The sequence below is a fragment of the Aptenodytes patagonicus genome, chromosome 2, assembly GCF_965638725.1.
Source record: "Aptenodytes patagonicus chromosome 2, bAptPat1.pri.cur, whole genome shotgun sequence".
NCBI lineage: Eukaryota > Metazoa > Chordata > Aves > Sphenisciformes > Spheniscidae > Aptenodytes > Aptenodytes patagonicus.
Genome location: NC_134950.1, coordinates 35,376,931 through 35,396,645, shown reverse-complemented (window position 1 = coordinate 35,396,645; position 19,715 = coordinate 35,376,931).

Below are 19,715 nucleotides of genomic sequence, written 5' to 3'. Positions count from 1 at the left end.
CCGAGAGAAGTATGTCTTTATGAATGCAACAAAATATTAAAAAGTAATTAGTTTGTACGAAGCTTAAAAAATTCTAGCTGCATCAGTAAATGAAGAAATTTGTTTAAGGAATACCAGTAAATCTATTGTTTGATAGTTCTGCTCAAGGAAGTTGAAAGTAATTTCAAATCTGATGTAATTTTGTATTTGTACTTGCAGTTTTATTAAGAAATTAATAAATAGGAATATTATTTTGGTGCAATGCATGTCCTCCTTGCAAAATCACAAAAGGTTAAAACTGTGCTTTGTGTTTTATCAGTGACAGATGCTGATGTGAACAAGTAAAATGTAATAGCTGTATATGTATTTTTACTTTGGTACCCTCCATATTTCCATTATTCCCACACAACAGCTATTAAAATTCTGGTTAAATGCTTTGTAAATTAGCAGATTAAGTAACCAAAACACCAAAATAATATAGGAAACTGTTCTTAGCAAGAGATAAGTTTTATAACCACAAATTAAAACAACAGAAGAATAGAAATAAGGATCAAAACCTTACCAAGCTAGTAGGCTCTTTGTCAAAGGCTCTTTGTTCTTTTCCCTTGCTCAGAAGTTCTCTACATGGATATATATACCAGAGAGGGAAAGAAGTCAGTAAGAAATGTCTTGTTTGCTTACTGGTATTCATGATGACTATACGACAAGTTTTGGGCATGAGAAAAAACTTGCATTGAATATCAGTGGTGGTGCTTAAAAATGTGGCTTATATCACCTTCTTGAAAAGCATGCCACACTGTGTTAATGGACAAAATCATGAACAACACTGAACAACACCCATTCATGCAGAGTACACGTACCTACTGCAAGGTGCAAGGGAGAAAAAAGTGAGAAAAGGGCAGTCATATGCAAATTGTTACTATTTACCAGTACCAACACATGCTAACACAAACTTGAAAATATTATGAACCTTTGAGTAAAACTAGGAAATTCACAAATGCTTCATTAGACAGAAAGAGAGGCTGAGGAAAGGCTCTTAAGCAACTGCAAGATTTTCTGTGTGAGAAACACTTATCTGATTTTCTTATGCTTGTCTTCTGCAATGTCCGTACCACATCGGACTCTGTACTGTGTCAGTAAGGAATCGCAAATTCCTCTCTTGTGCTCCTCAACACCACATCCCAGTGTGGCTTGCCTGGCTGGCTCTGTCACCTACCACTAATCCCACCTGAGAGATAGTGCCTCAGTACAAGAGATGATGTGATGCTACATCATGCGTGACACTGTACAAGCCGAAGGACTTGGGGCACCCTGTGTTCACCTGATTGTACTGATACACGACCCAGCGTGTGCAGTCTTACACACAGGGCCTCTGGGAAAGTGAGAGCACTACGGTATCAATAAGTAAAGTGCAGCTGCTTCTCTGGGAAACTTTGTTTTTCTCAGATATAGCAATTAAATGCAACATGTCTTCTCAATATTCACTTTTCTGTGTCATTTTTTGAGCTAAAGCCAATAAATTAAAAGGGTTGTCTTACAAAGCCATATGCCATAAAATGTCATATCACTATAGTATTTTAGCAACTGAGATATCACTGCTAGGTCCTGTGGAACCCCTGGTGAAAATGTGCTCACATCTAAAGCATCTGAAAAGTCTGTTTTTTCAGCGTAGGCAGCTTCCTGTATGTAGATCCTTATTTTATGAATGCTAGTTTTGTGGTTGCACCACTGTGGGGCTGTGGCTGCAGTGGTGATTACTGTTTGTCTTCACTGCCCAGTGTGTCTTTTTTACCACTTATACAAGCAGCCTGATGTTGTGGTGGGGATAGCAGCCAAAGGCTAGCATGTAAAATCCAATATACAGAAGGCAATTCTGTTCTACTGCTTCTTAACATATTAACCTATAATTAGTCGAGCCAGTAAGCGATGGAAGAGGAGAAGCTTGAAACGGAACATTGAGTCAGATGGAAAGGATAGTTCATAGCTCCAATAACCTCTCAGAAAAAGTTCACCTTTCCCTTCATGCAAGCACTGAAATCTTTTGTTTTGCAAATCATTTCCTCTTGTATACCCATCCACTTGCATACCTCAACAATACTCAGCAACTTTTTACTGGTGTGAGCTACTTTTATACTTCACTCTACAGACTGTTTTGGTTTGGATTACAACCGTAAAGCTGCTGATGGTACTTGAGCTCAGTCTCTGTGTGGCAAAAGCGTGTACATCCCTTCCACACATAGCCCTCAGGGTTATACCGCAGCCTCTCTGAAAACAAGAGGTTCTTACTTGCAAATTGTTGTGTGTGTTCTCTTTCCTTTCAGACTGGTGTGCGAGCTAGCCATGGTGAACCTGGCAGCCATTGGAATCATAGCTTATCAGTAGCTATGTGAAAGATATCAGACTGCTAAGATTTCCTATAACTTTGACCTAGGCCATATGATTCAAGCCAAGAAAAAAGTAGCAATCCCTCACTTGTACTCTTCTGCATTGTGGCGTTATGAAGCATTAGAAGCAAGCTAAGTCTTTGTCAATACTGGAAGAAATTATGTTGCTTGAATTGCTCACTGCATACAGGAAGCTATCAGAAAACTGAAGGAAGTACACAGAATGAGGTGCTTTCACATTTTGTTAAATATCTTCTGAAGGAAATTGTAGATGTTACAATCTTCTGTTGATTATAATGTTAAGAATGAAAATGCTAGAAATTAGTCCACTGGCAATGTAAAGAAGATGAGGAACCAAGACAAAGCACAAAAATCCTGGTGTTCACTTTAAACCATTACTCGATGAAGTAAAATTTACAAGAAATGCAGCAGTCAGGACGAAATGTGGATGGAGGTTTGCAGGTAACACCAGGTAACACCAAGCTTGGAGGTATCACCAGGAAACTGTTCCATGGGAATGTGGCTAAAACAAGAGCTAGAGTTAAACCATCTTTGTGAATACTTCGTTTAATGAGGTCTGGCAATTTGCAGAGACATAGAAAAGAGGTTATTCGCACTGCCTAAATTCAGGCACCTAAACTAGGAGTCTGAGCTCCTGTATAATCAATGTAGGCTTCTTTAGAGGGCTGGCCAAGATGAGGAGGTTAACTTTGATGTTCAAAGTCATCTTCATAATGGACATATGTGTCATAACTAATGAAATAGTGAGATCATCCTTACTTAGCTACCTATCTCAAGTGTTCCCGGTTAGAAGTTGTGAATAACCTCTATCAGATGCTGTCACATTAAAAGTCAGCACATTTGTTCAGGAAGCAGAAGCCACATTCCAGGTGTGACCATTTGACATTATGTTAGGAATGTGTGTTCTGAAATTGTAATTTCAATTTGTATAATTAACAGATGGATTATTTGTTTTATTACTGATAACTAAGTCTAAATGAGGTTATTGAAATAAATTGACTCTGCTTTTGTGAGGAGAGTGAAAACCATGCTTCCCCAATGAAAACATTAATAAGTAATGAAAGGACAGAATAAGATTTAATTTAAAAAGTCATATAAAAGAAGACAGAAAGGCAGAATAAAAAGGCAGAGAAGTAGCACTAACCAATAAATGAAATGAGGTGTCCTATTCAGCACTCCAGGAAGGAACAGTGACAGACAGTGACAAGAGTGTTTCTCTTATTTTAAACTACAAAGAATTACCAACTATAGTACAGCCCTGACTTGGAGGAAAATATTCTTCTTGTAGGTATGAAAAGATGATGATGATGCAAAATCAGAGTTCTGTGTTAGATTGCTTAAAAAATGGCAAATTATAAATCCAGATTCTATTAATGGTTTTCTGATAACTGCAATTAATTCTCAAAAAGCAAGTATCTCTGAAACTATATCTGCATAGATCTATGATAGTCTTTTAAGTAAGGAGGATTATCTCATTAATGAAATATTATTACAGATTTTCTTTGGTTGGGGGGAAAAAAGCGAGGTGCACTGACTAGATGACCTTTAGAGGTCCCTTCCAACCCAAACTATTCTATGATTCTACAAATCAGAGTTTCCTCACCAGGAGATCTTGGCTTATAAATAATGCCATTTAATTAATTATGCGTTGTTTTCATCAGCTTTTTCTCATCAGATCATCAATTTACCTGTGCCAAATCAACATTTCATTTAGTGGATTTAAAGGCTTACCGATGAATTTCCTTTCCATCCGTCTTGTTTTCAGAGCTTAGTAACAAATCTATGGATTTTCTTCAAAGACAAATCATCTTTGAAATGGTTACAATTAAATGGCACACCTGGAACTCAAAGCAGTAGAAATATTATAACAAGCATACCAGTTTGTTACTCTGTAAGATCACTGAAGATGCTTTCAGAGAATGAACAGAAAACATCTGAAAAAACCAAGGCAGACTACATTTTTCAGTTCCTTACAGAAATCTGAAATAGTGCTTGTTGTTGCTCTTCACTCACTGATATTCCATAGCATGTCTAATAACCAAAAACAAAAATCAAGAACATCAAAGACAGGATCCATATTCTATTCTGTAGCCAAGTGAGAGACTGAAGAGATGGGTCTCAGTCAAGGAGGTAAAGAGAATTGGCATGACATCAAAAAGTGATTGTACTTGAGAGACACAGTGTTATCTGTCAGAAGCTCCATACCCTCCCTACATGCTAAGCAGCTTCTACTTCTGTTTTATTAACTATTTTGTAGCAGTGATATTTAATTGTTATTGTACTGCATTGCATCTTGAAGGGCAAAGATAAAAGCAGATATCAAAAAAAGAAAATACAGGCACTTGCCATTTAACAATCGAACTTTTAGTAAAAATCCGGTCTGTGTAACATGACCTGGCTGTCTTCTGCCTTTGCTATATTTAGCATTTATAGCTGGAGAGGACATGTTTTCCTGAGTCTAATGCAATGGTATTAGCCTGAATTACCACGTCAGGCTGGTGGAGTAGGAGGGAGAGACAGTGGAGAGAGGATGATAAAATAAAGGCGAGGAAATTGAAAACAATTGGTGAGAAGTTGAAGAAAGAGAGGCAGTGAAACATGCGCCTGCCTTATTCCAGGAATGAAAGGAAAGGACAGTGAACATAAGAAAGGCAGCAGGGAAGAAGAGTTCAGCATCAAAACAGGAAAGAAAAGCTGTGAAATGAAAGAGACTGAGAAAATTCATTCTGGCAGGCAACAAATGGCTGAAACAATATTGTGGTGAGCAAATTGTGGAAAATATTTTTAAAGGGCTAACTGGAGAAAAATCCTGAATTTGATAAAAGATGGTTGTAAGTGCACAACGTATAGGGAATACTATTGAATACTGCACAAATAAATTTCAATACATTCCAGTTAAACTTAGTGGATTCCTTGTATTCAGTAGATGGTATGTAACTGTTCATGGGTTATTTATACAAGTCTTCTGGAAATGCTTCAAAACATATCAGTCCTGGTTAGGCATTTTTTTAGGCTCTATCAAGAATAGATGATTGTTCACGAGATCTGAACTGCCAGCTGGCCTTCTTGAGGGTTCCCCAGGACAACTGGATACTTTCCACTTAGACAGGAGATGTGTGCAGCTTCCCTTGGCTTGTGTTACCAAATGTACTGTGAGATTAGGGAAACGTTGAAACACCAGAGGTCCAAAGCCTGGTTTGAAGAATTTCTGCAGTCCAAGAAAGAATAAAAGCTTTCAAAAAATATTTGGGAGTAGCCTCTCACATGGAATGAAGGCTGGGAGTAGGCATGGAGATACCTCTAAGAACTGATGAAGAGACTGCACTGAGAGCAGCAGCCTGGCGAGGTATGGTTGTTGGATAAGCAGTTGGATACAGGAATTGTGAAATATAACAGAAATATTTTTCACTTGGATGTTTTAAATCACTATTCTACACATGGAAATATATACATCATAATTAAAGATTCTTATTAAAAAAAAAGCTTTAAAATTAGCAGGACTTTGACCTTTAGTTTCCTTACAGCAATCTCTATAGACATTACCAATGCCAGACCATCTTTCCTGCACTTAACGCTGTTTCCTTTATGTGCCTTTGTCCCTTAAACTTCCTTAAAAGTTGGAAGAAACTGCCTTCCTAGCATTTTTTAAAGAAACATGCTATTTATTATACATCTGGAAATAATGCATTATATAGCTCCCTCAGAGCATTTTTTCTAATGTATATTTTGGGAACCTTGGAAATTTCCGTTATTTTTATCATGATTAGTTAAGTATAGATGTGAGTCTTGCTGACAGGTCATTTTTCAAAACCTTATCATGTGTCAGTGAGTGGGTGGTCCTGATGTCAGAAAGTGATTGTGAAGGGGAAGCCTGGCTGAGGGGAGAAAGTACGTAGAGTTAAAATTTGCCCAGTGTCAGGTGGGTCACCACATTAGTGCTATGTGGCTTTTCATTATGATAATATTATTTTGAGTATGTGGTATGCTATCATTCATACATAGTAATTCAGTTATAAATTTGTGTGATATGAAATATTTAGGAGAAAAATGCCACAATACATAAAAAATGTCATCCACAATTTTCACTGAAACCACAACGATCAGGTTTCACAATCTTCCCAAAAAATTTTCAACCTCTGAAAATTTTCTGAGAAGTATTTACCCCAGACATAAGCACCTTTTAATAAAACCTCCCTACTATGCACCCTGACAACTTTGCACATAAGTGGCAGTATTCTACCATTTTACTGTATTTCAAAGTGATATGGTGAGTTGTTTTTTTTTTTTTAAAACCTGCTGTACACTTATTAGATGTATTACAGAATATATTACAACCCCCAAATATTCAAATATTAAAACTTTACTTTCCTAATGCTAGACCAGAGACCAGAAATTATGTGCTATTCCATTACAACACTGACAAGCAATAGCAGAGAACACAAACACAGCAGTATTTTGATTTGCTAACTGCAAATCAGCAATATTTGAGGGGTAAGTCCTTTTTTCTCCATTACTGGTTCGCACACTGGAAATGAAGGAATCAAAATCTCCCTTTTCCAGCCATGCACTCACATGTGGGGAAGTTACAGGTCTAGTTCATTAGTGACAATGGAAGCAGACAGTGATACCTTTCCCATGCGGCACAAGTGTTCAGCTCACTGACCCTGCCAGATATACGTCTCAATTGCACAATCATACCATGCCAGCCACAGACTCCTTGGCACCCTCTTTGATGTGTGCCAAAAAACCTGAGGAAGCCTTCTAACTCCCTGTCCCCGACAAGATCCAGACTGTGATTCCAGCAGCCCTACTACATTTTGAACATTTCACACCTCCTCTGTAGTTGGTGTATTTCTTGCATGGTACAAACTTATTAAAATGAAGCCACATATTTTTTTTTTTTTTCCAAAGGAAGCAAACTTTGAGTAAACATTGTTGCTTCCACTTGGCTGCACTAAGATTTATAGCATCTTCTGGAGGAGCAGTCACAAAAGACCATATGGCTCACAGTTTATCCTCAGATTGGTCAGGTACCATACTACTGCAAAGATGCCAAGATCCCAAAGCTCTCATCCACATCAGGAAAGACCTGTCCCTTTTCCCCCTTTTTTCAAGGCAAGAAGGAACTGTGATGTGAAAATATTGCAGTCCATACTCTCTGTAACTGTCTTGTTTGCACATATAAATATTGCTTCTTTAAGAAAAACAGATACTGGCACCAGCGTAAGAATGTACGTTTTAATATTTGCACCCATACAGATATCAGTCTGTTTAGAGCGAGAAGGCTGAAGAACAGGCACACACAACTGGCACAAAAGGGAAGCTGACCTTTCAGTATTTACCCTGGTGGTGTTTTCAATGGCACCTAGCTGGCTGACGTTGGCGACGCTGTTTCGGAAAGCGCCAATAGACTTCGCAAATCTGAAAGCTTCTTTGCAAAACGTTTACTATGCTGCTTGCTTGAACTTCCTTTTCTGGGGCCCCATATTCTGTAAGCAATTAATTATGTTTTATAACATAAGCATTCAGAGAACAGGTCAGTGTTTTGATGTGTATAACCTGCACTCCTTTAAAGGTGCAATTCCTTCAAAGCAGCAACTCAAATCCTCACATACCCTCCTTTAGCTGGAGCTGGAGCTGGAGCTGGAGCTGGAGCTGTGTGGGTTTGCCATCCACTGCAGCAGCTGTGGATGCAGCATATCCCCCAGTCCTTGGCAGAAGTGCTCTGTTTTAACTGTGGGTCACAGGAAAGAGAAAGTTGGGATTACTGGATGCAGAACAGCAGGGTATGGAAGACTGATGAAATGGGAGATTCCTAGGAAAAAGGGGTTCTCTAATAAACAACCCTTTATGTTTTTCAGCCACCTGTATACCCATGCCCATACCGCTGCCAAATGTAGGATTTTTTAATGCATAACCCACACTACACAAATAAAAAGGTGGTAAATAAATGGTATATCTACTTAGAAATATGTGCCCAGTTATTCTGAGAGGTGGGGTAGGAAGTTAGGGAATTGTAAAGAGATTGCTCCTGAGGAGGAGTCAGAGGTCCCGATATGAGGCAGGTAAGTACATGCAATAACAAAGTTGAAGAGGCAGAAAATAAAGGGCTGGTTCTTGCTGTGAGAGAGAGGGAGTATGGGGTCTGGTTGCTTGTTGGTGGAAGGACACAGCAGAAGTGCGGAGGAAGGCGGGGAAGCGTGGGACTGGGACAGAAGGAAGTAGAGAGGAGAATGGCTGATCTCATTCAATCAACATTTGACACCATTAAGTTTAAAGAAGAAATGAGGGAAGAACGGTTCTTCCCGCACCCCTGCACTGCAGGCCCAGGGCTGGAAGCTGCTGCTGCTGGTGAGGGTGGCAGCCCATCCGTATCACGGTGTCCTTGCGACGGTCTTACTCGTCTACGATCATATCCGTCTCTCGTTGATACAACCAAATGTGCCACATGGATGGATTTCCAAAGCCATCATTGCCTCAGAAAAAGATACTGCATCACAGACCTTTTCCTGATACTGGAAAATAATTTACCCAGTGTGAGGAATGAGTATTTAGAGGTGCTAACAGTCAAGGCTGTGCACTGAATTGTAAATGACTGGCAAATAAGCTATTAATTAAAATAGAAATTGATTCCATCTTGTGGGATTTAAGGAGAAATAAGATTCTCACAAGGTCTCTTCTGAGTGCTCTTTTAGTACAGCTAAAGGCAGTATTTTAATTTTCAAATAATCCAACCCTATAATTAAAGTTACATTTTTGCCACAAATTTTAAAATATTAATGAAACTTGAATAAGTCTGGCCAAAGTGCTCCCGGGCAAAATATAGAAATATGCTAATGAGCACCTTCTTCAAAGATCTACTTATGAAAGAGACATATTCCAACTGACAAAGTTCATTGCTTTCGTTGTCCTTTGTAATTCTAATTAAATCCTCCTTTATGAATCCATTTTTAAACCATTCCTTCCTTTCATGTGCTTGTGGAATCATATATTTAATTACATTTATCTGGAAATTTACAGGAAATATAATAATAATAAAAATTAATAATCTTAACATCTTCATTTTAAACATTGTGTTGATTTTTGCCATCTAGAACGAGTTGCTATTGAAAACTGAGGTTATATGTAGGATGACATAAATTAATTCTTAATAAGTGGATCATAACTGTCCATGCTGGTATAATTTATAAAGACCCTGTTTTGCACAGCAGGGTATGAGTAATTTATATAGAAGAAAAAAGAATTACTAACAACCTATAATAGAAGAATTAGCATGCTTAGTCATGCCAACATAAAATCAGAATTAAATACTCTTACTGATCCTTGAACAGTCCTGTTTCAGAGTGTTCCCATTGCACTATCAGGATGTGGATAAAGGTAATTTCACCAGACCTTTAGGCTGTGGTATCATGAGATACTAAAGGACTCCCAGCACCAACTCAGAATTGTAATAGCTAGATAATACAATTTTCCTGTCTGATCTATACACCTGTACTAGTTCAGATTTGTTCAGGAGAAAAGAAAAAAAAAAGTGGATTAACTGTGCAAGAAGTTATTCTGTGTTATCTAAAACTATCCTGTGCTCTAGATGTACTAGCTGTACCACAGGCATGATCTCCAGTACCTCCTTCGTTCCTTTGGCTTCTGGTGCTCCTGGGGGCTTCTGCCCCCCAAATCCTTTAAAAACTTCAATCCTTTCTCTAGGGAGATGCTACCTATGATCAGTGGAATTGTGATGCCTCTGTCTGGTTTTGTCCACATTAAAAAGACATGTGATTCAGCCCAAGCAAGACCCGAGAGTTGTACATCATTCTGTATTTCACTGCAGGATCTGATATTGAACATCTGTACCTAGGCAGAAGTGCTGGATGTACCAGATCTCTAGGAGAAAGGTTGCTGCCAAGGAGCCACTTACCAGGGTGGCACGGATGGTGTGCGATGTTACAGATACTGATGCAGATGGTTCTGTATCGGCACTCCCTGTTGTTGTTCTCTTCTGGTCATAAGAAGCTTAGCCTAAGTAAGTAGACCTGTTCTCCTCCACCTCTCATCCTCAGCATGGCACATAGCTTAAGACCCAGGATGATGTGGGAAGCTGTCCTGGTTTCGGCAGGGATAGAGTTAATTTCCTTCCTAGTAGCTGGTACAGTGCTGTGTTTTGGATTTAGGGTGAGAACAATGTCGATAACACACCGATGTTTTAGTTGTTGCTAGGTAGTGTTTACACTAGTCAAGGACTTTTCAGCTTCCCATGCTCTACTGACTGAGAAGGCTGGAGGTGCACAAGAAGCTGGGAGGGGGCACAGCCAGGACAGCTGACCCAAACTGGCCAAAGGGATATTCCATACCATGTGACGTCATGCTCAGCATATAAAGCTGGGGGAAGAAGAAGGAAGGGGGGGACGTTTGGAGTGATGGCGTTTGTCTTCCCAAGTAACCGTTACGCGTGATGGAGCCCTGCTTTCCTGGAGATGGCTGAACACCTGCCTGCCCATGGGAAGTAGTGAATGAATTCCTTGTTTTGCTTTGCTTGCGTGTGTGGCTTTTGCTTTACCTATTAAACTGCCTTTATCTCAACCCATGAGTTTTCTCACTTTTACCCTTCCGATTCTCTCCCCCATCCCACTGGGGGGGAGTGAGCGAGCGGCTGCGTGGTGCTTAGTTGCCGGCTGGGGTTAAACCACGACAGTCCTTTTTGGCGCCCAACGTGGGGCTCGAAGGGTTCGAGATAATGACAGGTTTGATTGGAATGTGCTAGATCGAATTTATTTATAGCTGTTTAGCTATTAATTGGCAGGCTCCTGTGCTTGCCATGGGGCTTGCTTGCCTTACTGTATATTAGAGTCCAATGCTCGTTAGTGGCTGTTTTTTGCTTTCACTGCTTGCTGTACTGCTGTACTGCTTATCATCGTATTCTGCTGTGCCTGGGAACATTTTGATAACGCAATGGTGATGTGCCTGGGCTGGCAGATGGCCAGGGCATCGCTGCTGTTTCTGTGCTGCTGTACTGGACAGGCTGGAACTCCAGTGTGAACTCGAGTCGAAGGGACTGTGACCTGTGGATGAGTCCATGCGGGAGCAGGACACCCCAAAGCGTCTGTGGCCGTGGATAAGCCCATGCCAGAGCAGGTACATCTCGAAGCGTCTGTGGCCGCGGTTACGTTTGTGCTACAGCAGGTTTACTTCTGAAGGGACTGTGGCTGCGAGTAAGGCCACGCTGGAGCAGGTATATCTCTGAAGACATTGTGGCCCATGGAGAAGGCCGTGCTGGAACAGGTGCATCTCAAAGTGACTGTGGATAAGTCTATGCCGCAGCAGGTGTACCCCTGGAGAGACTGTGGCTCATAGATAAGGCTCCACTTGGAGCAGGTACTACCCTAAGGGACTGCAGTCTGTGGATAAGTGCAAGCCGGAGCAGGGGCAAGGGGAGGAGTTCATTGCAATGTTAAACCCGATGGTTTGATCCGAAGGGACCAGGGGTGGAGATTGTAATGGAAACACCTTTAAATTGTTGTAACCCGGGATTTGAGTTGCATGTTATAGGAATTACTATAGCAGAAACCCCTTGTTGCTAGCCAGGCTAGGAACAAGGGGAGGAGTTCATTGCAATGTTAAACCCTATAACCTGGCCCAAAGGGACCAGGGGTGGAGATTGTAATGGAAATACCTTTAAATTGTTGTAACCCATGATTTGAGTTGCGTGTTATAGGAATTACTATAGCAGGAACCACCCGAACAAGTGGAGGACAAGCCTTACAAGAAGCAGTGTAAGTGCAGCAGTGACCCAACCTGAGCTGGCTTTGGTACCCAGTAACTCCACGCAACACACCACCTCTCCTGGCCTGAGTGACCACCATCACAGATGGAGCCCAAAGTCACGGACTAAATGAACTCAATGGATATTTCATGGACATTTCTGGACATTTTACAGACATTCCACAAGGGTGGTCCATAGACTAAGGGAATGATATCTGTGTGTTATATCAAAGGATGGAAAGTGGGGTGGTTGGTTAATGAGGTTGCACTGGAAAATATGGGACTTGAGCATGACGTAGATGGTATAGAATAAGGGGTGGATACTGTCCTGGTTTCGGCAGGGATAGAGTTAATTTCCTTCCTAGTAGCTGGTACAGTGCTGTGTTTTGGATTTAGGGTGAGAACAATGTCGATAACACACCGATGTTTTAGTTGTTGCTAGGTAGTGTTTACACTAGTCAAGGACTTTTCAGCTTCCCATGCTCTACTGACTGAGAAGGCTGGAGGTGCACAAGAAGCTGGGAGGGGGCACAGCCAGGACAGCTGACCCAAACTGGCCAAAGGGATATTCCATACCATGTGACGTCATGCTCAGCATATAAAGCTGGGGGAAGAAGAAGGAAGGGGGGGACGTTTGGAGTGATGGCGTTTGTCTTCCCAAGTAACCGTTACGCGTGATGGAGCCCTGCTTTCCTGGAGATGGCTGAACACCTGCCTGCCCATGGGAAGTAGTGAATGAATTCCTTGTTTTGCTTTGCTTGCGTGTGTGGCTTTTGCTTTACCTATTAAACTGCCTTTATCTCAACCCATGAGTTTTCTCACTTTTACCCTTCCGATTCTCTCCCCCATCCCACTGGGGGGGAGTGAGCGAGCGGCTGCGTGGTGCTTAGTTGCCGGCTGGGGTTAAACCACGACAGAAGCAGAGGCTGAGTCCAAGATAGGGGCACAATCATGGCAGAGGCTGTCCCAGGGTGAAAATGGGTTTCTTAGGGCTAGATTGCTCCAGGCCAGTCAAGACATTTGAAGACCTCTGATTATGCTGCAGGGAACTGTGAGTAAAGAAGAGCAGCCTGTGCAGAAGCAGTTCCATAGGTCCTTTTTCATATGTGTTTGATTTAAAAAACAAACAAATACGTATATAACAGGGACAAACCAGACCCAAGCATTTCTGTCAGCAGGAAAGTCAAACATTTATGCCTTGCACCATTTCTAGCTCTGGGGTCAGGGCAGTGCTACTTCCTATATTTCTCATCCCTGTAACCAGCCATGCATCTCTCCCAGCTCACTTACAAGAGCTCTGAACCTGCAGGATTTGGAGCACTGCATTGTTATTAGTTCAAGGTACCTCACAGCACTGGTCATACCAGTGCTATGTAACTCACAGCGGTTTGTCTGCTTTTCTCAGAGATGGGACCTTCTAGTTTTGCAGGATGATAGTGCTGCTGAAATCTGATGATTTCACTTGAAGCTACAGTCTGTCACCATCTGCCTTACTGCAACTGTGAAGGATGAAGCAGGCAAACATTAATAGTACATCAAGTCTGATAGAATCATAGAATCATAGAACCATTAAGGTTGGAAAAGACCTCTAAGTTCATCGAGTCCAACCGTCGACCCAACACCACCATGCCCACTAAACCATGTCCCTAAGCACCTCATCTACACATCTTTTAAATACGTCCAGGGATGGTGACTCAACCACTTCCCTGGGCAGCCTCTTCCAATGTTTCACCACTCTTTCAGTAAAGACATTTTTCCTCATGTCCAATCTAAACCTCCCCTGGCGCAACTTGAGGCCATTTCCTCTTGTCCTATCGCTAGTTACTTGGGAGAAGAGACCAACACCCACCTCGCTACAACCTCCTTTCAGGGAGTTGTAGAGAGCGATGAGGTCTCCCCTCAGCCTCCTCTTCTCCAGGCTAAACAGTCTCTCAGCCACTCCTCATAAGACTTATTCTCCAGACCCTTCACCAGCTTCGTCGTCCTTCTCTGGACATGCTCCAGCACCTCAACATCCTTCTTATAGTGAGGGGCCCAAAACTGAACACAGTAGTCGAGGTGCGGCCTCACCAGGGCCGAGTACAGGGGCACGATCACTTCCCTACTCCTGCTGGCCACACTATTGCTGATACAGGCCAGGATGCCATTGGCCTTCTTGGCCGCCTGGGCACACTGCCGGCTCATGTTCAGCCGGCTGTCGACCAGCACCCCCAGGTCCTTTTCCGCCAGGCAGCTTTCCAGCCACTCTTCCCCAAGCCTGTAGCGCTGCATGGGGTTGTTGTGGCTGAAGTGCAGGACCCGGCACTTGGCCTTGTTGAACCTCATACAGTTGGCCTGGGCCCATCGATCCAGCCTGTCCAGGTCCCTCTGCAGAGCCTTCCTACCCTCGAGCAGATCAACACTCCCGCCCAACTTGGTGTCATCTGCAAACTTACTGAGGGTGCACTCGATCCCCTCATCCAGATCATTGATAAAGATACCAAACAAGACCAGCCCCCAAACTGAGCCCTGGGGAACACCACTCGTGACCGGCTGCCAACTGCATTTAACTCCAGTTACTGATGGATCTCTGCCTTCCTTCCAGTAAGCAAAATGCACATTTCACATACTGTATCTGGAATTTAAAGTTGGTGCTTTCTAGGTACTCACAGTATGTTTTTCGCTGTCGGTGGGCCTCCTAGTTTGTTCAATGGCCAAAATATCTTAGTAGAGATGCCTGTATCATTTTCCCCACCCACTAATGATTTCTTCATCTTTGTAGAGTGATGTGCTGTTACTAGTCATTGCTCTTCCTATGTATCCAAATACTTTCAATAGGGATTAGAGATGAGGCCCTGCAGACATCATCACTGGTAAAACGTATGAGGCCAATACTTGCAGACTGCATGTGCCCCAAGTGTGCACACTTTAAGCTGCACAGGTCATGCCAGAAACCTACGAAGTCTACAAAACTCTCACCAGCAGATTAATGATTGATCCATCCCTGTGAGCCTGGTGGTATAGCAGGTGACCAGTATGGCCTGGGTAACCTGCAGCATGTAAGCATGTAGGTCTAGAGGGAACAGGATTGCGATCTGCCAGAGATGTCTTCAGGAGGCGGAAGTAGGCTGTGCTCCCCCACTGTGGCTAAGCTTGGCTGTAGATTAGGGGCATGGAAACCTTGGTACCTATGTTGCTAAAACAGCACAGGGGTTGGAGGATTAGGGATAGGGATGGTGGGGCCCCATGCTGGCATCACATCCAGGTACTGTCATGACATCGATGCTCTAGGTGAAGATGGGACAGTGCAAAGATAGAGGCCCACTGGAAAGAGTTGTCTTCCCCCTGTGTCTTTCACAAAGCCCCAGCCTCCCTAAAGAGGCCAAGTCCCTCCCTGTCAGAGAAGAGGAATGCCTGGTAGCTGGTGGGTCAATGCCTCAGTGGTGAGTGGAGGTGCTGATTACACAACAGTGAGGGAACCACCTCTGAGGTCTCCCCAGCTAAGAGCTCCACAACTGGAGGAACAGCAGAGAAGTTGCTCCCGGCAACAGGTCTCTCCGCCTCTGTAGCCAGCTCTACCTCCTGGGCCATCTCTGGGCCATAGCCACAGGCCCACAGGTTACCTTCTCAGGTGTTTCAAGACTTTTCCCACCTTAGTGAGGAATGTGCTAGGCCCATGATTTAAACGTGCTGGTTTTGTCCCTCTCCCCAAGATAACTCGCTAAGGGATCTGGACTGAGGGCCACGTGGCAATGTATAAAAAGAAAGGATCAGAAGGCAGGGGAAGGAAGGAAATGGTCTACCCCCTGGAAATGATCCTCTTCCATGCCAGACACATGGTTTCCTCTAGTTTGCTGTTCAAGGACCCTGTGTGGCTTTGTCATCTCCAGTCTGCTTTACTGGATGTAATGGGAAGGGTGTAGGGAAGGATGTAGGTGGTTGATTCTGCACCTGGGTGGGCTTTTTGGATAGTGTTACAAAGGAAGGGTGACATTCAGCTGAAGTGAGTAAACAGCAATGATGTAGTCAGTGCTATCCACTGTCTGGGGCACCGCAGCTCCTCCTTGCTGCACCAAAGGGCTGTCCCTCCTGAGGTACTCCCACAGGAGTGCTGCAGAAACAGCACCAAGTTGCTCTTGCAGAACAGTTCACTGGGTAGAGGGATCTCTCTTTGACAAAGAAGGGTGACAAAGAACATTTCTATTCCTCCCCATCACACTGCGTGCTGCCACTGGCATTTGGATGATGTTCTGCCAGCAAAAGGAGAGCGTGTGGTAGAAGACAAGGTATTTGCAGCCCAGTGGGAGAAGACTGGGGGAAAAACTGGCCTAGTGAGGCTAGAAAAGGGAAGGAGAAGGGCAGCACGGGCGAGAGAGAAGAGGAAAGGCAGAAGGAGGATGAAGACTACTTATAACCATAGAGACTCAAAGGGGATGGTAATACTGTACACTGAGATTTCCTTCTCCACTGCTGTCAGCTGAGAGCCCCATCCTCTCCACAATGTCTGTGTGGGTCTCAGGTTGGGGCAAGACAACATGATCAATGAGGGCAAAAATTTGCCTTAACCCCCCCCCTACAAACAAAAAAAATTTACCTAGATATTCAGGAGGAGCAAAGGAGAAAGGTAAAGCAAGGTGGGAACAGGACAGAAGCCAACAGGAAGGACTTTTCTCTGTCCCTTCCCTTTCAAGGGGGGATAAACTGAGGAGTCTAGGTGTAGCAGGAGATATCATTCCTTGCAATAGTGACAGTGGTTGCAGCAGTTCAGATGGTAAATGTTTGATTCTTCTCCTCAGCCTCCAGCAAGACAGTAAGGATTTCCATTTCTGTGCTGCTGTGACCAGCAGGCCCTGCCATGAACACAGGCAGCGGGGCAGGGCTTGTCCTTCTGTCCTGGCTGACCTCTGCTGGGCTGCAGCTCAGTCTGCAAGGGGAAAAGACAGCAGAAAGTGGCTGGTTCACCTATGCTCCCTGCGCAGCCTCCTCTATTGCTGGCATTGGAGGCAGGGCACTGGGCTAGATGGACCATTGGTCTGACCCAGCAGGGCGCTCCTTATGTCCTTCATTTATTCTTCCTATTCAAAGATTTCCTGTGCTTAGATTTAGATGTTCAGAAGAAAAAAAATGCTTCTAGCTGCCTAAACTTCATAGCATCTCTGTGATACTGTTTCTGTGCCAGCCAACTCAGATAAGCAATCAGGATGCTTGGGCAGATGGAATTTACTCTCTGGGGGAAAAAATAACCCCAAAACCAAACAAACCAAAAAATCTTGAGCATTTTCATTGGAAAGGTCTTGGTCCAGGGACATACTTCTCCACAGATTGTCATTTTCAAACATTTTTCTCCCTTTTTATTTTGACTCCTTGCTGTAATTGATATGTTGATAAAGATACTACTTTTAATAGTGATACTGAAAAAATACTGATATTCCCACCCAACTCTAGAAAGGTTGATATAGCTAAGTCAAACCATTTATTTTCCAGAGAGTAAACAAGGAATTAATGACTCACACAGGGTCAAAATGGACAGGACTGCACCATTACAATTAAACTGTTAAGCCACTGCAATGTTAAATGCTCTAACTGGCACAAAGGGATTCAAACTTTGGTTTGCTCCCTCATACATGCAGCTCAAGTGATTCATACATATAAGTTTATAAATAAATTGTCAGCCACATTTCATATAAAAAACATAAGAAAAATACATGCAGTTCAGTACTAGGTTTTGTTCAAAACTTATCACGACAAAATCGACCTATCTTGGCGTAAAAGTTGGTTTTGGGCAAAATGCTCCAATCCTGTCTCTACAGCAACACTGAGCACAAAAGCAACATTTAATTCAGTTAAATTATTTAAGGGGCAAATAGCTGGAGACAATAAAAACCACCAACAAAGTTCTCAGTCCTATTCCAAATCAATCAGCAGCAAAGGGACTTAGAACAAAGTGTTTCTGCGCTTAGGGCATGGATTTGTTGGAGCTGTCTGGGTATATCTGTTCAGGCAGAAACAAACAGCATGCTCGTAAGTCCCCTAGCCCCCCAAAACAAAAAAAATGAGACAAGCATATGGTTGTGAGCTTGAGAGAAAGCAGAAACAGGAGGCTAAATCAACAAGAATATATATGGTGCTATATACCTTTACCAATTAGTTCTTTATTTCAAATACATTAAATGTAAATACCAGTTTTCAGTGTGATTTCATCTTACTAGAAGTGCCCTCAACACTGGGTTATGAAAGCATTACTACAAATCTCCCTGGCTCAAAGTATACTTGACTATTTTGTGAAGTAGAAGTGACAGAGAGAATGCCATCCTGACTCACTGTAATGTACAAGTTGGGGGAATTAATCAAGGACAATTAGGCCCAAATCCTTTTAGAGAGGGGTGGAAATGGAAACCTACTCATTCAGATGCTAACTGATTATCTCTTGTGGAACTGTGTAAAAGAAAAGGGAGTAAGTATTTGTCTTTTGTTATATTTTATGAACAGCCATATTGAAACAATGAGTATATGTGCTAATATCTAAATGTCAGAGACTATTTCTGTGAGAGTCCAATTGTTCTTCATTTCAGGAGGTTTTTTGTTTGGTAAACAAAATACTTTTTGATGTTTATATGCTTAAGAGGCAAGGGGAGTGTCATGGTTTAACCCAGCCAGCAACTAAGCACCGCACAGCCGCTCGCTCACTCCCCCCCGGTGGGAGGGGGGAGAGAATCAGAAGGGTAAAAGTGAGAAAACTCGTGGGTTAAGATAAAGACAGTTTAACAGGTAAAGCAAAAGCTGCGCACAAGCAAAGCAAAACAAGGAATTCCTTCACTGCTTCCCATTGGCAGGCAGGTGTTCAGCCACCTCCAGGAAAGCAGGGCTCCATCACGCTGAACGGTTACTTGGGAAGACAAAATGCCATCACTCCGAACTTCTCCCCCTTCCTTCTTCTTCCCCCAGCTTTATACGCTGAGCATGACATCATATGGTATGGCATATCCCTTTGGTTAGCTGGGGTCAGCTGTCCCAGCCGTGTCCCCTCCCATCTTCTTGCGCACCCCCAGCCTACTCGCTGGTGCGGTGGTGTGAGAAGCAGAAAAGACCTTGACTGTGTGTAAGCACTGCTCAGCAATAACTAAAACATTGCCGTGTTATCAACACTCTTTTCAACACAAATCCAAAAAATAGCCCCATGCTAGCTACTGTGAAGACAATTAACTCTATCCCAGCCAAAACCAGCACAGGGAGCAAATTAACCAGTTTTATAGTAAATGACAGTTCAGAAATCAGAACAATTTCCTGTATCTTTCTTTTAAAATGTACCTTCAAAGTAATTTAAATCATGACATTTTTCTTTTTAATGACAACCTGCCTTCCATTCACCCCAGCTCCCCAGTGGCCTGCAGCTCTGACATTTCTCCATTGGTCAAAATCCTTCTTGGATTTCATATTAGTTGCAGAATGTTAACTGCTGATAACTTTTGTTCAGTGTTGGTCTTGGACAAAATTAAACTAAAAAATTAAACTTTTCTTAATCTCAATTAGAAGCAAAGTAGAAGCTCCCCTTAGTAGAAATAATTGCTGCCAATCACTGTAAATACACAAGAATTA